Consider the following 7923-nt stretch of genomic DNA (forward strand, 5'->3'; position numbering starts at 1 on the left):
AAGGGAGGGGTGATAAATTTCTGCCTTGCCAACAGCAACCAGACTCATCCCTTAAAATACAAACAATCCGCACCACACTTTTATGTAAACATTCCTCTGGGAATTGTTTTCCTGGTGACCATTTATCGCTGAGATTTATCTTAGAGGAGAGAATAAGCTCACTGTGTAATCTATCAACACACAATGATATTGGAAAAAATCAGCCAACATCCCTTACCACCAGAGCCCGAGAAACGCACCCTGTACAGCTAAACATCGCTACTCCTCTCTCAGCTTTCTGACCGATAACAACTGGAACTGGGTGCCTGGAGAATGTTTCAAATCAGAACCAGATTTATCACCACTGATATATGTCATTTAATCTGTTCTCTTGTGGCAGAAGTACAGAGCAATAGATAACCGTGTCTACGAGCTAAGATAAGAAGCATAGCATAAATAAGTATTGCAAAACGAGAAGAAAAGTTGCGGTAGTGTTCATGGGTCCAGAGACCATTCAGAAATCTGATGGTGGCGGAGAGAATTGAGCGTGTGTCTTCAGGTTCATATTCCTTCTCCCTGAGAGTAACATTAATAAGTCGAGTTAAACGTCATAATGAGTCATAAATGTTAATCGTAATGGAACAACTTCAGAACGTTTAAAAAAGAGTGAACAATACAAAATGATGGATACTTTCCCTATCTCTGACAATCCAGCCTCTACATCACTCCCTCTCTGAAACCGGAGTCTATGCACACACTCCCTGTTTCTTTAGACATCTTGCTCCCACGCCTCTCTGACGCTATGCGTGCTCCTGCAGCATAGACCTTCCCTGTTTCTGTGTCATTCTTCAAGCACTAAACCCTTCCTCGGTTCTCTACGGCCTTCCGGCCTCTTCGCAGTCTCAGTAACCCTCCCTGGCCCCTATCCAGAGGTTGGCTGACCCAAGTACTTCCCGGTGTTGCTGTTTCCATGAATACATCCGACAGGAGATATTGTGTACACTTGTGGTCACTATCAAGACAGGTTTGGGATATGATCTCTAATCTGACAGCACAGGACTTACCGCATCAAACTCTGACATTCGTGAGATAATTTTCACTTCTTGTTTCTGAGAATTAAGGGTTCGTGGAATTGAGATCAGGAAGTGCTTGTTACGCAATACCAGACTGTTCGGAAGGAACTATTTTTATAACAAAGGAAGCGGCCGATTGCAAACTGGAGAAATCAGATAGGCAGAAAAACTTTATTAACCCTTTATAAACTCCCAGAGAGTTGGAAATGTAAGAGAGCGGGATTGAACGCGGGTCTCCGCAGCGGGTCACTGGAGCCCACAACCATCTCTGATCTCCAGTCACTGCTCTGCTTCCGAGTGTCATTTCGTCCTGCAAATTGCACAAATGTAGAAATTACTCTAAAGAAAGGACGGTTCAAGCAGCAACTGTGGAAAAAGACGCAGTTTGCGTTTCGTGTCTGGATCAGCGATGAAGATACCAGGAACCAAAAACATTAATTTGGTTTCCCTCCCAGGCGTTGTTTCTGGCAATTTCTGTTTGCACTTAAGATTTCCAGCAGCTACGGGGATTTTGTTTTAAATAATAATTTACTGGAAACTTTCCTGCAACGATCAATTGAGATTTCAGTCCTAATTTAACAAAGGACTGCGGAGTTGTGGGATAACCTGAGGATAATAGGCCGGGTGGATGGCCCCAGTTTATTGCTCAGGGTGAGACAACCTATATGAAACTCTGCTGGTATCCCTGGCTGCGGTAGCAGTGAATCCTTCCCAAGGGTGATTAATGTGCGTGAGGATTAAAGTGTGGAGATCTGTGGCACATATGGATATATGATAGATATGTACATTAAATGAAATATATCTTATAGAAATGATTGTTGATGATGAATTAAAAAAACAAAAACAAAAAAGGTGTTCCTCATTTTCACGTCAACGAGTTAGATGATGGCATTGAGAATAACATCAGCAAGCTTTCTGATGATACTAATCTGGGTGGCAGTGTAACATGTGATGAGGATGTTAGGAGAATTCAGGGTGACTTGGATAGGCTGGGTGAGTGGGCAGATACTTGGCAGATGACGTTTAATGTGAATAAGTGTGAGGTTATCCACTTTGGGAGTAAGAACAGGAAGGCAGATTATTATCTGAACGGTGTAGAGTTAGGTAAGGGAGAAATACAAAGAGATCTAGGAGTCCTTGTTCATCAGTCACTGAAGGTGAATGAGCAAGTGCAGCAGGTAGTGAAGAAGGCTAATGGAATGTTGGCCTTTATTACAAAGGGAATTGAGTACAAGAGCAAGGAAATCCTCTTGCATTTGTACAGGGCCCTGGTGAGACCACACCTGGAGTATTGTGTACAGTTTTGGTCTCTAGGGTTAAGGAAGGATATCCTGGCTGTAGAGGAAGTGCAGCGTAGATTCACAAGGTTAATTCCTGGGATGTCAGGACTGTGTTACGCAGAGAGGTTAGAGAGACTGCCAGGACTTAAGAACTTTTTAAAAGCTATTATTAATGCTTTTTGAGATAGTGATTTAGATGCATATCATATTTTTTTTTACTGAGTTAAGTATTGTATGTTATTAGTTTTGCTACAACAAGTGTATGGGACATTGGAAAAAAGTTGAATTTCCCCATGGGGATGAATAAAGTATCTATCTATCTATCTATCTATCTATCTATCTATCTATCTATCTATCTATCTATCTATCTATCTATCTATCTATCTATCTATCTATCTATCTATCTATCTATCTATCTATCTATCTACACGCTGGAATTAAGGAGATTGAGAGGGGATCTGATTGCAACATATAAGATTATTAAGGGATTGGACAAGATAGAGGCAGGAAATATGTTCCAGATGCTGGGAGAGTCCAGTACCAGAGGGCACGGTTTGAGAATAAGGGATAGGTCATTTCGGACAGAGGTAAGGAAAAACTTCTTCTCCCAGAGAGTTGTGGGGATCTGGAATGTATTGATAAATATAAATATTTACAACCATAACAGAACGGCGGAATATTGTTTTCCATCTTCGGAGAGCAAGGGGTTTAGATGAGTTGAGTTTGTTAGGTGTGTTCATTGAGGGTTCCTGGCACGCTATGTGGATAAGCCTACAAGAGTAGAGCCTGTACTTGATCTGGTTTTGGTCAACCTGCGCGGTAGCTTTGAGCGTCCAATGGACTCGGACCACAAGATCCCTCTGATCCTCCACACTGCCAAGAGTCTTACCATTCAGTTCAGCATTCAACACAATCATCCCTCAGAAACTGATTGGAAAGCTGAGCCTACTGGGCCTGAACACCTCCCTCTGCAACTGGATCCTAGACTTCCTGACTGGGAGACCTCAGTCAGTCTGAATCGGGAGCAGCATCTCCAACACCATCACACTGATCACGGGGGCTCCGCAGTGCTGCGTGCTCAGTCCACTGCTGTTCACTCTGCTGACCCACGACTGTGCTACAACACACAGCTCGAATCATATCATCAAGTTCGCCGATGATACGACCGTGGTGGGTCTCATCAGCAAGAGCGACGAGTCAGCTTACTGAGAGGAGGTGCAGCGGCTAACGGACTGGTGCAGAGCCAACAACCTGTCTCTTAATGTGAACAAAAGAAAAGAGATGGTTGTTGACTTCAGGAGGGCACAGAGCGACCACTCCCCGCTGAACATCGACGGCTCCTCGGTAGAGGTCGTTAAGAGCAACAATTTTCTTGGTATTCACCTGACGGAGAATCTCACCTGGTCCCTCAAGACCAGTTCCATAGCAAAGAAAGCCCAGCAGCGTCTCCACTTTCTGCGAAGGCTGAGGAAAGTCCATCTCCCACCCCCCATCCTCATCACATTCTACAGGGGTTGTATTGAGAGCATCCTGAGCAGCTACATCACTGCCTGGTTCGGAAATTGCACCATCTCAAATCGCAAGACCCTGCAGTGTATAGTGAGGTCAGCTGAGAAGATCATCGGGGTCTCTCTTCCCGCCATCACGGACATTTACACTACACGCTGCATCCGCAAAGGAAACATTATGAAGGACCCCATGCACCCCTCATACAATCTCTTCTCCCTCCCGCCATCTGGGAAAAGGCTCTGAAGCATTCGGGCTCTCACGACCAGACTACGTAACAGTTTCTTCCCCCAAGCTATCAGACTCCTCAATACCCGAAGCCTGGACTCACACCTTGCCCTATTGTCCTGTTTATTATTTATTGTAATGCCTGCACTGTTCTTGTGTACTTTATGCAGTCCAGTGTAGGTCTGTAGTCTAGCGTAGCTTTCTCTGTGTTGTTTTTTTTTGTTTACGCAGTTCGGTCTAGTTTTTGTACTGTGTCATGTAACACCATGGTCCTGAAAAACGTTGTCTCATTTTTACTATGCACTGTACCAGCAGTTATGGTCGAAATGACAATAAAAGTGACTTAATTAGACTTGACTTGATTCGAAGGACTCGGACATCAGACTTCTTGTGATTTTAGCAAAGTCTGGGACATATATGTCCTGATATGGGAGCTGACATCCACAGGTTAGATGGGCAAATGTTTTAAATGTGTAATTTATAGTTCTATTACTGAGTAATGCACTGCACGCTGCCATCAAAAAAAAATATTTAACGACCTATGCCGGTGATATTGAACACGATTTTAATTCTATAAGCCCATAGGATCCGAAAGTATAGGGGCAGAGTTCGGCCATTTTGCTTATGGCGCCTGCGCGGCCATTTCATCATGGCTGATCCCATTTTCCTCTGAGTCCGAATCTCCTGCATTCTCCCCGTATCTCTTGGTGCCCTGGCCAATCAGAATCTATCAACATCTGCGTTAAATATACATAAAGACATGGTCTCCACCGCTGCTTGTGGCAAACATTTCCACGGATTCACCACCTCTTCTGAAGAAACACGTTTTTAGCTCCGTTCTAAAAGGAGGTCTCTCGAATTTCAAGCGGTGTCATCTTGTCTTTGACTCTCCCACCACAGGAATCACCCTCTCCACATGCACTCTATCTGTGTCCTCTGGTCCTAGACTCCCCCACTATAGGAAACATCCTCTCCACATCCACTCTATCTGTGTCCTCTGGTCCTAGACTCCCCCACTATAGGAAACATTCTCTCGACATCCACTCTCTGTCCTCTAGTCCTAGACTCCCCCACTACAGGAAACATCCTCTCCACATCCACTCTATCTGTGTCATCTGGTCCGAGACTACCCCACTATAGGAAACATCTTCTCCACATCCACTCTATCTGTGTCCTCTGGTCCTAGACTCCCCCACTACAGGAAACATCCTCTCCACATCCACTCTATCTGGTTCCTCTGGTTCTAGACACCCCACTATAGGAAATATCCTCTCCACATCCACTCTATCTGTGTCCTCTGGTCCTAGACTCCCCCACTATAGTAAACATCCTCTCCACATCCACTCTATCTGTGTCCTCTGGTTCTAGACACCCCCACTATAGGAAATATCCTCTCCAGAACCACTCTATCTGTGTCTTCTGGTCCGATACACCCCCACTATAGGTGTTTAACCATTCGACAGGTTTCATTGATGTCACGCTTCTCGATTCTAGTGAATACAGGCCCAGAGAAATCAAAGACTCATCATATGGCAAGTCTTTTAATCCCGGGATCATTTTCGTGTACTCCCTTTGAACCCTCTCCAATTTCAGCACATCCATTGTCGGATATAATGGGCCAAAAACGGCCTCACCAGTTCTTTATTATCTTTCAATATTACATGCTTACCTTTATATTCCTGTCCCCTTTGGGGCACCAGTGAGGCCTCACCGGGAGTATTGTGAGCAGATTTGGGGCACTGTTCTTGGAAAGGATGTGTTGAAACTGAAGGGCTTCAAAGGAAGTTCACTCACATGAGTCTATTGTTTTCATATGACGAACATTTGATGTTTTGGTTCTGTATTCATTGGAATTCAGAAGAATGAGGGGTGACCTGATAGACAGTTTCCTTCCTCTCAACTCTTCTGGATTCTAGTGAATACAGGCTCAGAGACATTAAAGACTCATATTATGACAAGTCTTTCATTCCTGGAATCATTTTCGTGAACCCCCTTTGAACCCTCTCCAATTTCAGCATATCCTTTCTCGGGTAAGGGGCCAAAAACTGCTCACAATACTCCAAGTGAGGCCTCACCAGTGCTTTATAAACTTTCAATATTATATGGTTACATCTATATTCTTGTCCTCTTGAAATGAATGCTAACATCGCATTTCCCTTCCTCACAACAGACTCAACCCCCAAATTAACCTTTAGACAATCCTACACAAAGAGAGCCAAGTCCCGTTGCACATCATTCTCTTATTGTTGCTTTTTCTCCATTTAAACTATAATCAGTGTTTGACACATGAGCTAATACAGTGATACTGGCGGTAAACGTTCAGTCGATGTGCTGCTCACGGTAATCCTAACGTCAGAGCTAACTGTCCTGCTTTTCATTAACCACGAATAGGAAGCATGTCCCCCTCTTGCCGTGCACTCCAAACTAACTGTGTCATTGTGTTCTACCGAGTCAGCGTCATTCGATGTGTTGTTGGGCCTGGATACGGATTCTGTAAAAATGCCACAGATCATGCATCACGTGTAACGTACTGTGTTGAAATGATGGCTCCAAGGAGATATATTCTGCTTAAAGCAAATTACTACAGATGCACAGATCAGAGATAAAACTACAGAATGCTGTCAATATTCTGGTCGCCTCACTACAGGAAGGATGTGGAAGCCATAGAAAGGGTGCAGAGGGGATTTACGAGGTTTTTTGCCTGGATTGCGGAACATGCCTAATGAAAACAGGTTCAGTGAACTCGGCCTTTTCTCCTTGAGCGACGGAGCATGAGAGGTGACCTGATAGAGGTGTACACGATGATGAGAGGCATTGATCGTGTGGATAGTCAGAGGCTTTTTCCCAGGGCTGAAATGGGTGCCACAAGAGGACACAGGTTTAAGGTGCTGGGGAGTAGGTACAGAGGAGATGTCAGGGGAAAGTATTTTACTTAGAGAGTGGTGAGTGCGTGGAATGGGCTGCCGGCATCGATGCGTTTGAAAGACTTTTGGATAGGTACACGGAGCTTACAAAACTAGAAGGCTATGGATAAGCCTTGTAATTTCTAAGGTAGGGACATGTTCGGCTCAAAATAGAGTAAAATACAGCAAAAAAGATTACTTGATGGCCTTGAAGACGGAACTGACATCCGGCACAGGCAGGTGCGAGCAGCCCGCAAACAGAAACGGCGATACACAGCCACGCACAACAGTGAGAACTGAACAGTCCGAGAGCAGGTCTGGCAGAGTTCACTGGAGTCCAGTTTCTGCGACCACCGTAAAGGTTGTATTGTATTCTTTCATCACAGGAATAAAATGAAAGGTATAGTCCGAGATCGCATGACTCTGTCTCACTTACCAGTGACACGCAGAGTGACCGTCGCTGAGGATTGGGAGCCATATACAACCATATACACAAGGTATTCCCCGCTGTCCAGCACGTTCACCGACTTCAGCAGAAGCGACCCGTTGTGTGGAAATATCTCTGCCCGCGATACGTACTCATTATCGACAGCCACGGTCTGTCGGATCCACTGGGCGACTGTTTTCCCATTAAAAATCCAGCTTCCACTGATGACGTTTGACGACGGCCGCACTGAAAAGAGCGCTTCACCCCCAACGGCGACATTTATCTGGCTGTGCTCAACGATAATAGTAAACTGCTGGGACTCACCTGAGAAAGAGAAAATCATATGAGGGAAAAGCGACAGACGCGGATAGACTTGGGAACTGAATTTAACTCAATCTGTACAGATAGCAGGGATCTATTCTTAGCTCAGTAAGGTCGACAATTATAATCTCATCTTCATTCAACTAACTACGAGTCGTTCTGTTGATTATATGATCACCAGTGTTTGGAGAGAGTGATACACACCC

At 44.6% G+C, this 7923-nt stretch overlaps 1 long non-coding RNA gene across 1 annotated transcript; it reads right to left on the reverse strand.

Moving 5' to 3' along the window:
* Positions 1-1204: 1204 nt before the first annotated feature.
* On the reverse strand, positions 1205-7688 carry LOC140721186 (uncharacterized). The gene is made up of 2 exons (XR_012097335.1): positions 7406-7688; positions 1205-1362 (listed from the first exon to the last, which is right to left on the reverse strand). It is a non-coding gene; the product is annotated as an uncharacterized lncRNA (long non-coding RNA).
* Between the last annotated feature and the right edge of the window lie 235 nt (positions 7689-7923).

The sequence above is a fragment of the Hemitrygon akajei genome, unplaced genomic scaffold (assembly GCF_048418815.1).
Source record: "Hemitrygon akajei unplaced genomic scaffold, sHemAka1.3 Scf000052, whole genome shotgun sequence".
NCBI classification, from domain to species: domain Eukaryota; kingdom Metazoa; phylum Chordata; class Chondrichthyes; order Myliobatiformes; family Dasyatidae; genus Hemitrygon; species Hemitrygon akajei.